Below are 13431 nucleotides of genomic sequence, written 5' to 3' on the forward strand. Positions count from 1 at the left end.
CGCGGTTAAAACCCATCCTTGTGCCTCTTCGCCAGCATTATCGTTCGAACGTGCAGTTCATCGTTAAAGCGCCCTTTGCGTTGTTGCATTTTGCGTCGTGTTGCAGCTGGCGCACTCTTCAAACGTGCTTTTGCATGCTGCGCTTACGACGGCGGGCATTTCTTTCTCTCTCTCTCGCTTTTTTTGCTTCCTCTCGTATCTCGCTCCCTCACCAGACGAGCATAAATTTTTGCGCTTTGTCGGGGTTTTTTTTTGTTGCGCTCTTCTCTCGCATCCCTTCTGGGTGGGTGATGCCCTCTGCCAGCGTTAATCTTCCCGCCGAGAGACGAAAAGGATCCACATGACGGCACCTGGCGCGTACTTTGAGCGCGCGAACAAGCTCGCTTAAGCGAACGAACGGCTCGGAACGGAACCGAACCGTGCAGATGTGCATGTGCCATGCACCGACGAATGCAATCAGACACGTCTGTGTGCGTGTGTGTGTGTGTGTGTGTGTGTGTGGTTGTGACCACGGGGTTACCAGGGGGCAAAACACGCGATGGTGAAGCTGGCTGGCTGGCTGGCCGTTCGGATGTCGCTTCTTCGCGATAGATGGACACCACCTTCAGCATTTGGGGTGTCTGGTTTTTGTTCCTTTGAGCTTGTCGTGGATCCTTCTTGGTGGCTGGCGCTTTGTTTGGTGGCGTTCGTGTTCTTTCTTTGTTTCATTAACCTACCGCGAGCCGCGAGAGCCAAGAAGCTGTGCAATCATCAGATCGGCGTGCGTGTGTTCTATATTTGTTGTGCGATTTTTTTTTCCCACCTAGATCCTTGGGAACGATGCGCTGGTGGCAGGAGGGATAAATTACGCACGACGGTGCGCGAGCGTGGTGCAATTTATTTCTTTGCGCTCGCCTGAAGTAATGTGCCTTTGTCGCCATGAAACGCACCGATTGAGGTTTAAGTGCGTTGTTTTTTGCGAGGCCTTCTGAGACAAGCGTAGCGTGTTGGTTTAATGCGCGTTTAGCAGGGCGCCAAATGCGAGTTTTCTCATCCCGGCTTGGCGCGTGGGGAAGCAATTAGAGAAGGGACGCATTTGTACGTTCAAAATAAAACAACATTCCGGTTTGAAATGTCTCCCAACACACGCGCGGTGGTTACGCGTCGCACACGTGGCAGGGGGTTTGTCGCCACTTTCGTGGCCCACACACACGCACACACACGGAACGCAAGAGCAAACCAGCCGGGTGGAGATGGTTGGAGAAAGGGAAAAGACAACAAAAAAGCAGATCAAACGAAGGGAACGCGGCTCTTTTCCCTGGGCGAGCGAAGTCATCGACGTCTGACCGTAGACAGACGTGAAGGGGGGTGGCGATGGGTGGGGTGGGGTGGGTCGGCACGGAAGAGGGTGGAAAAAAGAAGGCCACCCGGGGAAATGAGTAAAACGCAAAAACACGTTCAAAGGGTGGATGGCAGTGGGGAACGAGAGAACGGGGCTTTCGTACACCGCCATAAGCGAGTCGGGGGTGTCTGAAAGTCATGCAAAAATGCACCGGGAAATGGGGGAAAGGGTGGCACCACTGAGTGAGCGAGAGAATGTGTGAGTGAGTGAGAGAGCGAGAGATGAATGAGCTGCATTCGCGATGCGAACACCTCAACGTCAGTACGCGTTGCGGTAGGTTGTGGAAAAAAAAGAACCTCTCGATTCGACGCGGTTTTTGGTGTTCGTTTTTCACTTTTCTATTTTGTTGACGGTTGGGTTTTTTTTCTGTCGCGCTCCTTTTTTGCAAGAGGAAGCCCATTACCGCGTGCTGAAAGTGGTTTATTGCACGCGGGATGATGGTGCACGGGAGGGTTTCGCTCTTCACGGTGGAGTTTTATGAGTTGTTGGTTCAACTTGTGATATTCTGAATGGGTGTTCTTGTTACTTCTTGGCTTGGTCAGTTTTTACTTTAGTTTCTTGCGCCAATTGTCTACAGACAAGGGTTTTAACTAGATAAAATATAGTGATAGTGTATTGATAAAATATTTCTGGTAAACGCAGACAGTTATTTTTTACCATTTTTGTCATAATAATTTATAATGAATTTCTTCTCGATCAATACTTTCAGATGTCTGTTCTATGAACGCTAAGAGTGAACAATAAAAACTAACACAAACAATAAAAAGGACACGAAAAAAGCCTAATCAACTTCCCGTCACGTGTTACAGTGTGTGCAAAAAGAGTCGCAAATGCAGGTATCACCCATTTACTGAATGCCAAACGTGAGATAAGCTCATTTCAGCAGAGCAAAGAGGGTCTGTGTAAGGCTCTCGAAGCAAAACAATTCGTGAAAATTTGTCCCTTCAAACGAAAAAGGGCGCGAGTGTGAAAAAAATTTTGTGTTCGTACCGCGTGCGTGCGTGTGTGTGTTCAGTCACGTGTGTAGTGTAGAAGAAAACCCCGCGTGTGTGTAGTGTAGAGTGTGTGGTAAGAATTTTGTTCAAGAAAGCAAAAGAAGCATATTTGCTTGTGCAGTGCAAGTGGAAACCGAAGGTGTTGCTGCAGCTTCCATCTAGAGAATTGCTATTGCTTGTAGAGTATTGCGTGCGTTGTTCGACATTGAGTTGAGGTGATTATTGCCCGAAGTGTAGCAGATCGCGTGTGGCAGAACAAAGTGTACAGAGATAAGCAGCATCAATCAAAACTTTGCCTGTGTTTATATACTGTTTTAAGGCTTTTCAATTGTACATACTAAGGTAAGTTATTGCTACTTATTACAATACTCATGCTCGTCCGCATGTTTAGCTCATGAAACTAAGAGGATCCATTAGCATGATTTATTTGGCTTACTTAGAATTTGTATTCATTCGACATGGAGCCGTCTGGTGTTTGGAAGAAATTACCTCCAACCACTAGGATAAGGCTCTTTACATTGCTTTTAAATGCTCCACTGGTGGTGATGTGCCATTTTGGTGTTTCTTCTCGTGTCGGATGTTAGGTTGTGTCTTTCCTTTTCCCCCCAAGCCACCCTTTTGAACTTTCGAAGAGTGAGTAGCAGCAGAAATTGAAGGCAGAACGTAGCAAAGGTGTACAGAAATAGAACGCGATCGATTGAAAGGAGCCAAAGGAGCACGGCGTTCTCCGCTCAGACGATAGAGAGGCTTAACTTCCTTCCGTGGGCTAATCATTTAGAATGAGTCTCTGTGTGTGGGGGGTTTTTTTCTGTAATACATTCGCCTGACATTAGTTAGATTGGGCCGGGCTTGAAAAATAAAACGTGTTGTGCTCGAATAGTTAGCTCTACGTTTTATGATGAGATTCTGTCATAAAATCGTTTCGTAACTTATAATCCTGAGGCTAATAATACGACGGCCTCTCGCGACGTAAGTAAATGATTATGAATGTTGAAGGTACCCTCGAAAGGGTTGTGCTACAGCTAGCAAAGTGTTGAATGTACGGGTGGAAGAGAACACTCGAAACCGCTCTTGACCTACATTCATCCACCAATTTTCACTCCTCTCTACTGTACGTTTTCCCTTTTTTTTGTTCGCTCCCTGCTCGTTCGCTTGAGGGTGTCAATCATCGTCCATCCTTCCAACAGGGATGCACTTTTTTGTTGCAGAGTACAGCTTCAAATGTGCATTTCCTTCCTCTGACACGTTGTGTCTTTTTTTTTTTTCAACAGTTGGTCACCGCTGGTTGGGCTCCCTCGCTTGCTCACTTGCGCCGTCATTATTTACTCTTCGAGTGTGGCACACATTTCACACCCGCAAGTAGAAATGCAAATATGTGCAACTGCAACCGGGCGCTGCAGGCGCCTGTGCTCGATTGGGTAATCGGACAACATCAACATCCGGTTATTCCGGCGAACGGTCGCGCAGACAGGCAGGTGAAGAGCCAGGGAAGCCCTACAGGCGCACGCTGGTGCATATGCGTGTGTTTGTGTGCGTGCATGTGTGCATCAAGCGCGAGTGGCGAGTGCATCCTGCTCGCGACTCCACGTCTGTGAATGTGTCGGTTCGTTTGTTTTCAACCTCCACGAATCGGCGGGAATCGAAGAGAAAGCGAGAAAGCGAGAAAGAGAGAGAGCCCTTGCGTCAGCCTACAATCAAAACAAACAACATGCACACTGCCTCCATCACACACCCTTAAACACGCGAGGGTTGCTTGCTGACGCGCGGAGTTCGTTACATTTTACTGCGCGTCATTCCGGCTGGTGGGGGGATGAAGAAAATCATCATGGAATGAGGGAAATACGAGAAGTGCTGGGGGGATGAAACGCGGTCGAAAGGGGTGGCCCTGGTGAGTGACCATGGATGAAGCTGTGGTTCGAAGCAACCCTGAAATGAACACTCGACGGTCACTCGCCGACAGTTTACCGCGCGACCGGATCTCTAAAAGCTGGGGCTCGCTGGCATCCGGATCGGTTTGTTTGGTTGTGTAGGAGGTATATAGGAGGGTGGCAGGTGAAGGGGACCTCCACCCACTGATCATCCATCCCCTCCCCTCCACAGGCACCTTGGTATACTTGGCTACCTCATAGATGAAGCGCGTTCAGATCACTCGACCGTAGCCCAGCTCGGAGAGGAAAAAAGAGAGAGAGAATAAAATAAACTACGCCGTAAGCTGAAGCTCGTATTCGTTACACGAGAGAAATAGAGACACAGCAATCTTCCCATCGCAGCAGCGTGGCATCTATCTCTCTCTCTCTCTCTCTCTCTCGCTCTTTCTCTCTCTTCGAGTTCACCGCTCTCGTGCTGTTCATTTTATCACGCTTTTCCACCAACCCCTAGCCGGGCTTGATAGGGGTTGATTCTCGCACGGTGAGAGCAGAATCGATCGCCAACTTCCGGCCCCAAGCGGCGGCCTCGTTTCGGGCGCGCCCGAGTTATGAATGAAATTTCTCACCTCACCGTTTTCCGTTGCGTAATGGTTGTGGCGCTGTGTGCGGGCGCTCTCGGTGTCAGCTAGCAGTTCCCAGGGGTGCCCTCCCAATATTTGTGTGTGTCCCTTTAAAATTTCCAACCCTTTTTGCCGCCAACGATAAAAATCCCTCCCAAGTCCGGTGGGATTTGCGCGCGCGGCTGCAAATTTTTGTTTGTGGCGTCGTTTCTTGTCGCATAGCAAACGCCAACGCCAACGGTGGGGGCGAATGTGGGCCCTTTTTTTTGCAGGGGTGTAGGCGGTGCTGAGTTCATCCGCTGACGCACGACGGACCATCGATACGATTATCTAAGGGTGGCTTTTTCGGGGCCCAACCCCTAGCCGAGAAAAAAAAGCCCTTCGAGAGCGAATTTATCAGCGTTTTCCTCGGTGCGTGTGTGCGCGCGCGAATGTTCGCCATGTTTTGTGTGATAATTTTTACCAACACCCCCCCCCCCCCCCCGCCTCTGGCCAACCTTCCTTCATCCCCGCCACCGGGTGGCCGCCTCCGCGAGTCTCGGATCTCCGGTTTCGGACAAATTGCGCATTAGAAAATTGTGCTGCTCCACCAGGCGGCGGCGTCCTCCACCTTTTCCGCCATTGTGGATGTTTTTTTTTCGCCGCTGCAGAGCCGCTTTCTTGTCTCGAGCTGAAATGAGGGGGGCTGTCGATATTTTACACACCCTTCTCTCTTTCTCTCTCTCTCTCTCTCTCTCTGCATTCCCACTTCCAATTCTCCTTTCTCTGTGTTTCGGTGTGCCTCTGTTTTCGGCTCGCTTCGAAACGTGCAGGTGTTGTTTTGGCGTACAATCTTGAAGATGTTTGGGTTTTTTGGTTTGCTTTCCCTCGTTCCCAACCTCTAACGTTGTGGGGTGTTGTTTTGACGTGTTTTTTTTTATTTTGGCGAGGGTGGGGCGGGAGTGCGGTCCGTAGCCTTGAAACGGATTCGATTTTGTGGTTTAAAATGGTTGAGTGAGTACGTTTCAAAGGTCAGTAATTTTGTTGGTTTCCATGTCGCAGTTGCGAGTGGTTCAGGCTGCTCCGTATCGTCACCACGGGAGCACCGACCTTCGAGACGGAGGCTGCAATGGATTAACCTCAAATATTGATATAATGGTTCACCAAAAGTGTGTACAAATAATGTGAAGTAGGATTTAAATGCATGTTATAAAAATTGTCGCTTTGAATTAAGCGATTTCCTGATTGCTGATGATACCGAATTTTCGTTAATACCTTGATTCGATTAAGGACTTTTGAATAAGAGAAATATCTCTTCAACCACAAAAGGATTCGCCTGAAACGCGTTTTAAAATTACCGTTTTGAAATACGTTCCAAGAAGCGGTAATTAAAAATCGATAAAACATGAAACTTTCCGCAAACCTTCCGGGAAGTTGGAAGGACGCGAGCGCGGGTCGAACCGTCGAGTATCGATTCGTCCTAATTTATGCCACCGTACACGAGACAACCGCCACGGTTGACAAGGGATCGCCGGGCGATGGGGCGTCCGAGAGAGAAGGGTGGCAGAACGTTCTTTCCGGTTGCGTAGTACGGCGTGTGGTCAGTTATTAAGCCATTGAGCTTCAGTTCTCCGATGCGAGACAGAGAAGCGAGAGAGAGAGGGAGAGAGCGAGAGCGAGTGTGATAAATCGAGGATCCGAGCATCCTCGTAGGGCACACGATGAAGCATTTTCCCGGAAGGTACGAATGAAATTTTCGCACTGCATCGGGAAAATTCGTGCCCCGAACGTAGCGGATGCATTTTTCATCGTTGTTTTCCAGCGCGCCAGTGTTGGTGACAATCATCGCAAACCAGAAAAAGGCAAATAAATCAGGTCAAAACGTTCGCAGGAAGCTGCCTTATCCGTTCGGTCTTCGGTCCGTTCGGTTTCGACGAAATCATGCTCGTACGTCGCGTTGCTGCTCCACCAACAGCGCTCGTCCGTTGGTTTATCTAGGCAACGGATAGTTGACACGTGTGACGCGTTATTTCCCCGCGTTACATACGTCATGTGCGCAAAAATAACGCCCCTACAACGGCGAGTAACGTCACCGCATTCCAGCACCACTTCCGGGAGCGCTTCGATGTCGCCGAGTTCTGGTGGCGTTTGGTGTTATAACGAAGGCACGAAGCGGAGCTAATGTTTAGTCTATTAATTCTGCGAACCTGCGTGTTGCCCGATACGCGATAGGTTCGCGCCTGTTTCGCGATAGCGTTCCGGGGAAGATGGAAACCATGATAGTTGTCGCGCCACTAGACGCCCCCCCCCTCTTGGCATCCGCTTCCTGTTACGCGTGCCGTCAAAAGCAATTATGATTAATTTTCTGTCAATTTGCGACGCATTTTGCAAACGTATTTTTCCAACCCAAATCGTGCGGGTTTTCGTTCGAATCCTGCGTGCGTAGGATGAACGCACTGTTTACTCCCGGTGCGGTGGAGATACGCGCGGAAAAGCATCCCTCCAAACACGCTCGTCGGCCGATGATGTGCTCCTTGGCTCGTGGGGCGCGCTTTTCGTCACGCATGCGCTTGCTCATTTTCCGCCCATAATTCGTGGGACACAATCGCGGGTCGTGAGGTGGAAACTGGGGCTGCGATCTTTCCCTGGCTGGGGAGCAGAGAAAAAAAGGCATGTTTTTTTTCGGGTGGGGCTGTGTGCATACATGGTAGTCCGAATTCGTGGTGCAGCGGTTCTGCGAAGGAAGGGATCCGCTTTCAGGGGGGTTCTGTTGTCGTCCCTTTTCGCGTGCAGCTCCGTTGGTCGGTCGGTGGAAACCGATGCTGGGGAAGGCGCTTTTTGTTCTGGTTTAGTTTTCTCAACCGAATATCGATTATTGGTCCCGGGTGTGGGGAGATTCGTGTAGTATTGTAGTTTGTGATGTACTTTTTTTGTATAGCGTTTTCATTTGAAAGGAATATTCTGTATGCTCTTAAGATATATGAACCAGCTTGAATATCAGTTTATTAATGTTGTTTTTTTTAATTTATTTCCAGGTAAATATTGACTACTAATCATGCAAATGTTGGGGTAAAACTATCCACAAAAGGTTGTCTCTATGCAGCATACGTAAGTTTGTTAAAAGCATGAAGTTTAATTATCGTGGGAACGAATTGTTGCGAATGAATTACCTGAATGTTTTTGACGTTAATAGCAAATAATAGTTTTGGGAAGCATTTGGTCTGTTAAGAACCCATTAGTTGTGGGAAATAAACAAAAACTGGGTGCTTTGCACATTTTGAAACTTAAGAAAAGTTCATAAAACCATCGCTTTGTTTTTTGGGTACGAAGGGAAGATGGCATTGCAACACGCAAGCATCACCAAAAAGACCCATATTGCGTACTACAATCGGAATTGGAGCATTTTAACACACCGGTCAAGTGGGGTATCATTTCCACGGGGGGGTAAAAAAAAATACACCCACTCCTATACCCCCTCACATATCCTCGAGCAAGCTATCTGCATCCAACCCCCCCCCCCCCCAACTCGGTCGGGAAAGATGCACTTCTCCCGCGTCATTATGTACGTCCGTGGCTACGCGCAGAAGGTAAGCATATAAGCCATCGCCTTATATGCGCGTAGTCCTGATAACGCGGGTCCGCCAGGATACGCACGTCAATTTTTTTTCTCTCACGCCTGTGTGTTGGTGCGGGTTTGATTCACGAAAATCCGCCATCCTCGAGTCGAATCAGGGCCAGCAAGAGTATATAGCAGTAGCGGCGTGTATTATCGGGATGGAAAGGAAGAAGGTGCATTTTCCCGCGTGTCTCGCTGATGCGGCTATTTTCCGGCCTGCATTCGAGCGAGGGATGCTGCGGAAAAGTAGTAACAAAACGAAAAGAAAATGAAACAATACGCCTGGAAAATGCACACAAACCGTACGCGACCGTGCCAGGTGGGTCCCCCTGAACAGAAGAACCGCAAGTTGCCGACCAACCTCAATGTTGATGGAATGCTACCCGCAGGAGGACTTGTTGGGACGAAGGATGCACTATTGCACACTACGATGCACGTTGCAGCGAGCCCGAGGCTTCGGCTTCTTTTATATATAAACGCCCGACTATTCCATGTGCGCTTACGGGGTTTGCCGATGTGGGTGTATTTGTGCGCGTATCGGTAAGGACTCGTGCGCGAGCTGCTACAGGACGAAAGAGTGTCTGGAGGTAGCTGCGGTGATGGATGCAGAATTATTGCATCGTGCACCTAATCGCCTTCTCGCTCGCACACTCTGAATGGTACGCAAAACTAGGCCATAGTAGATCAACTCACGCGACAGACAGGCAAAAGAAAAACGAACCAAAACGCTCGCGCAACATAAGAGACGGCACAGCGTCACAGGGGAGAGTGAGAAAGCACGAGCCAAGGTGCACATGCAACGGTGCGGAGAGTTTCGTGGGTGGGTTTGCAAAAGGATGCTGTGGGAATGGGGTCTCGAGGTGGAATGCCATTTTCACCCACACATAGCAGCGAACGGAGCGTACAGGGCGCAGAGCAGAGCAGCAGCAGCAGCAGCAGCAGGCACAGCTTCCGTGCTTTATGCTGAAGCAGCATGCATCCAGTCGATGTTCAGTGCGCGAATTTGATAAAATAAACCGTCCCGCCGCGGCCGATGCACGGAGCGGATAAGACTATAATTATTAGCAAGCATAAATATGTGTATAAGCTAGTTTGTCTGTGAAGTTTTGCGGTGTGTTTTATTTGCTTCGCTTTTGGACAGCTGGTTTGCTGGTTTTGTGTGTGGTTTGTTTCAATTTTTCAATTTTCCGTTTTCAGATTGTGAGACCATTTGTGAAGGACAGGATTTTGTGTTTGGTCTCTTGTTTACGAGGGCCAATTAACAGGAACGTTTTCGTGTTGGGAAATAGTGTTAAGCTTTATTCACCAAAGTTTGATTGGCTTTTGGAAAATTAATACTATGACGTTGCTTGTATTTTTCTCGTGTGTGATAAGAGCATACTTAACCGCTTCTTAGTAAGCTAAAGAGCAGTGGCTCCCTCTCCCGGGTAATCGTCAAATCATCGTTATCTTCTTACCTGGCACATCCTTGTCCGCCTACAACCCTTTCAACCGGTGCCAATTTTTCATTCAAAATGGCACAAAAATCCACGTAACAAAAACGCAAACCCAATCCACACACGCACGGTCGAGGGAAACGTACGCACAATTTACGCAACATTCCACCGGCGGCGGCCACCCTTGCTCCTTGCTTTCAGTCGCCCTGTTTCGTCCTTATCCTCCCCCCCCAACAAACACACACGCACTTCGTTAGGTTAGGCGGCAGAGAAGCTCAAATTTACGGCGCAATTGCCGCCCGAACGGTGCGCGTCCTTCTCTCGTGATCCTTTTTGCGTGGCCCGTGTTGTGACGGGCGTTTCCCCCCTCACCCACCACTGCCCGTCGTCTCCTTCCACCACCCTCAACCACCACTGTCGCAACCGCTGCTGCCGGCTGCCTTATCTGGGAGCAAGGATCGCATCCTTGAAGGAGCGCGCGCGCGCGTTTGCGTGTGTGACGACACCAGACGCAGGGAATGAGAGGGTGTTGGTGAGGAGGGGCATCGGAAAGGGGAGCCTCGTTTTGGTCCACCGTTGGCTGGGAAAAGGAGGAAAAAGGACCCAGGACGGCGTGATAGCCTCGTGGCGTTCCCTTTTGGGCCCTCCAAGCCGGTGGTACATAAGGCTCCACTTATCTACTATCGCGAGCCGTGTGTGTGTGTGTGTGTGTGTGTGTGTGTGGGCTAGGGGTAGGGTGGGTTGGAGGAGCGTATGTTTGTGTGCCAGAGGGGAAAGGACGAAAAGGATCTTCCTCGAAGCTCAGAGCGAGGCGCGCAAATTCGCCTCGGTTACGGTGGTGTGTGCAGGGTTCGATTTCATCACTGACCTTGAGACATTCGGTGAGAATTTAGCATTTCCGGCACACTCACTCGCTTTCTCTCTCTTTCTCTCGTGCTCTCTCGTTCTCTTTCCCTCCGCTAGCTCTTTCTCACTTACTCTCCTCTGCACTGGCACACAGGTTGATAGTATTGGTCGCTTTGCCCTTTTTTCCCTCGTACATTTTATTTATTTATCTTCATTTTACGGCGGAAAAAGGGATTGTCCCAATTTGCAGACTAATTTCCCCGGCATTGGGAAACGGCGCTGCTGGTCTGTGGAAGCTGGTTTGCTATAATTGAAGGAATAAAGCAGCATGATAATGTTGCAGTGGCCGCTAGGATAGCTAGAGGTATATTAGTATCCCATGTATAGGGTATTCAGCAAGTTTCGTTGAGGAAAATTCAGTGCACAACTCTCTGTAATTGTTAAATTATGTTAAGCATATTGTCGATTCAAAAAAACTCAGCAGCGGTTCAAAATTGCGATTATCCATCTGCCTTCCCGCTTTCATCGCAAGAAGCTCTCCCAGTGTTCTTTTACGCTTTTTGTTTAGCCAATTTTCTCCACTGCTAAACTTTAAGGGCAGGAAATTGGTGCGGTTTTGATGTTTTCTTTCTTTCCCCCTTTTTTTTCTGCAACACTCGTTCCTTTTTTTGGGGGGGGGGATACAAAAAAATGGGACCGCTTGCAAAAAAAGAGCGAACAAGACCGCTGACGGTGTGTGATCCTGCGCCTCCGGATGCTGGTGTTGGTGAGAAAAACTGTGTGTTCTTTCTTTTCGTGCGTCTCTCCAGACCACCCCTTATGCGTCCTCTCTCGCCGTCACGTCTCTTTTGGTTCTATATGCTTTGCGCTCCGTCTCGTTCCCGTGTTCCCCGGGAAGAGAATCGACTACCCCCGGCGAAGAAGACGGCGGTGTCGGTCATCCAGACAGACAGACAGACGGGATAAATGCGTTGTTTGGGTTCCCGTGTTCCCGGTTTTCCCTGACCCGCGCGCCACGCTCGAAGGACACAGTTGTGTGCGCTGCTTCGCCGTTTTCACCCCCCAGGGGTGCGGCCACACGCGCGCCAGCTGGAAAAGGGGTTGCGCTGCTTTATTAATGTCCTTTGTTGTCGCAGTTTCCTTCCGCATCCTGCCGGCGATTAACCTTCTACGTGTGCGCGCGCCCTCTCTCTCTCTCTCTCTCTCTCTCTCTCGCTTTCTTTTGCTCTGTCTTCCTCCCCCCGGGGTTCTTCAATAGGGGGGGGGGGGGTTTTCCGTCCCTCCTGAAATCCTTTGTCCACATGCGGGACTCGCTCCTTTCGCAAACGACCACTTGAACGAAATTTTAATTCCATTTTAATCATTTTACGGCGACGCATTATTCATGTTGAATGTCGCAACCGACTTCCCCCTGCGGGCGCTGGGTGGCGTTGTTTGGCCGGGGATTGTCCGAGGCTTCTTCCGGGTTTTTCTCGGCTGCGAATCGCCCGAGAAGAAAGGATTTGTCTTTCACCCTACGGTGAGGAGATGGGACCCCGGTCGGACCACAACCGGTTGGGGATTGTGTTTTGCTTCCCGAAAGCATCAAACCATTAAGAAGCAACAGTGTTTTTTTTGTTGCTGTTGTGTATGCGGAAAAGACACAAGAAAAAGGCTCTGTGGCGAGCTGTTGGTGCGCCCGGGGCGCGGTTGAAACGGGGAAGTTTTTCTTTCCAAAACCGGCATGTGCAGAAAGGATAATTTCCGCTTTGTGGATGGGGTTTTGTGTTTTCTCTTTTCGGTTTGTTGCCCACAGCCATTGACCTTGAGGGATTCACAAAACAATTGCGAATAAATGGGCCCAAACTATTCCGGGCATAGTTCGATGGCTTTTTATTGTGATTCTAATACGAATTTAATGTCTGCCTGGGGCGAGGACGTTTGGCTTTACGGTATGCTCTTATTGCGCCTCGATTCTTATTTGGAAGCCTTTCGTTTGAGCTAAGGAACGATGCATCCTTTTTCTTTTGTGTTTCATGTTCATTATCAATTTTTTCCCATTCTAGCAGTTGATTGATAAATTGCTCGATGCTTAACCATTCCGGCGAGACATTACAAGCTGAGCCTTAATTAAATGATGAGAGATATAGAGCGCGTCTAATTTGAAAGCCCAAATCAGATCTCGCTACAGCCGGCGAGCAAACCTATTGTGGGCACGATATATAACGCCTGCCAGCTATTTCTAGAGGGCTTCCGCGCGCCGTTATTTGTCGGTCTCTCACCCCTTGATGTATCGGCTTTTAATGCTACCGCGAATCTTTATCTCTAATTGAGCCGATGCCCCCCGGTAATGGGGATGGGCAAAACAAAACAAAACAAAAATCGCGCCCGATACCGTCGTCGGAAGCCCGTCGTTAGATGTTTGGGGGCGGTAGAAGCATAATACAATCGCCTCTCCCGCGTGGAGCACTTTTGCCAATTTCGCCGTAATGCTGCTTCATGTCGATCCGGCGTATTTGCATTAGCTGGCGCTATGCTTTTGTTTTGTGTGTGTGTTTTTTTGTTCTTCCTCAGCTTTTCTTTCTGTACTCCCGCTGAGCGAAGCGTGCCCCTTGTTCCTTTCCGATTAATCCACACTGGAGCAAGAACATCGACAAGCTAATGTGTTGCCGGCCGATCCGAGACGAGGGCCTGCAATGTTTTTTACCACC

Source organism: Anopheles nili, chromosome 3 (genome assembly GCF_943737925.1).
Source record: "Anopheles nili chromosome 3, idAnoNiliSN_F5_01, whole genome shotgun sequence".
Taxonomy (NCBI): Eukaryota; Metazoa; Arthropoda; class Insecta; order Diptera; family Culicidae; genus Anopheles; species Anopheles nili.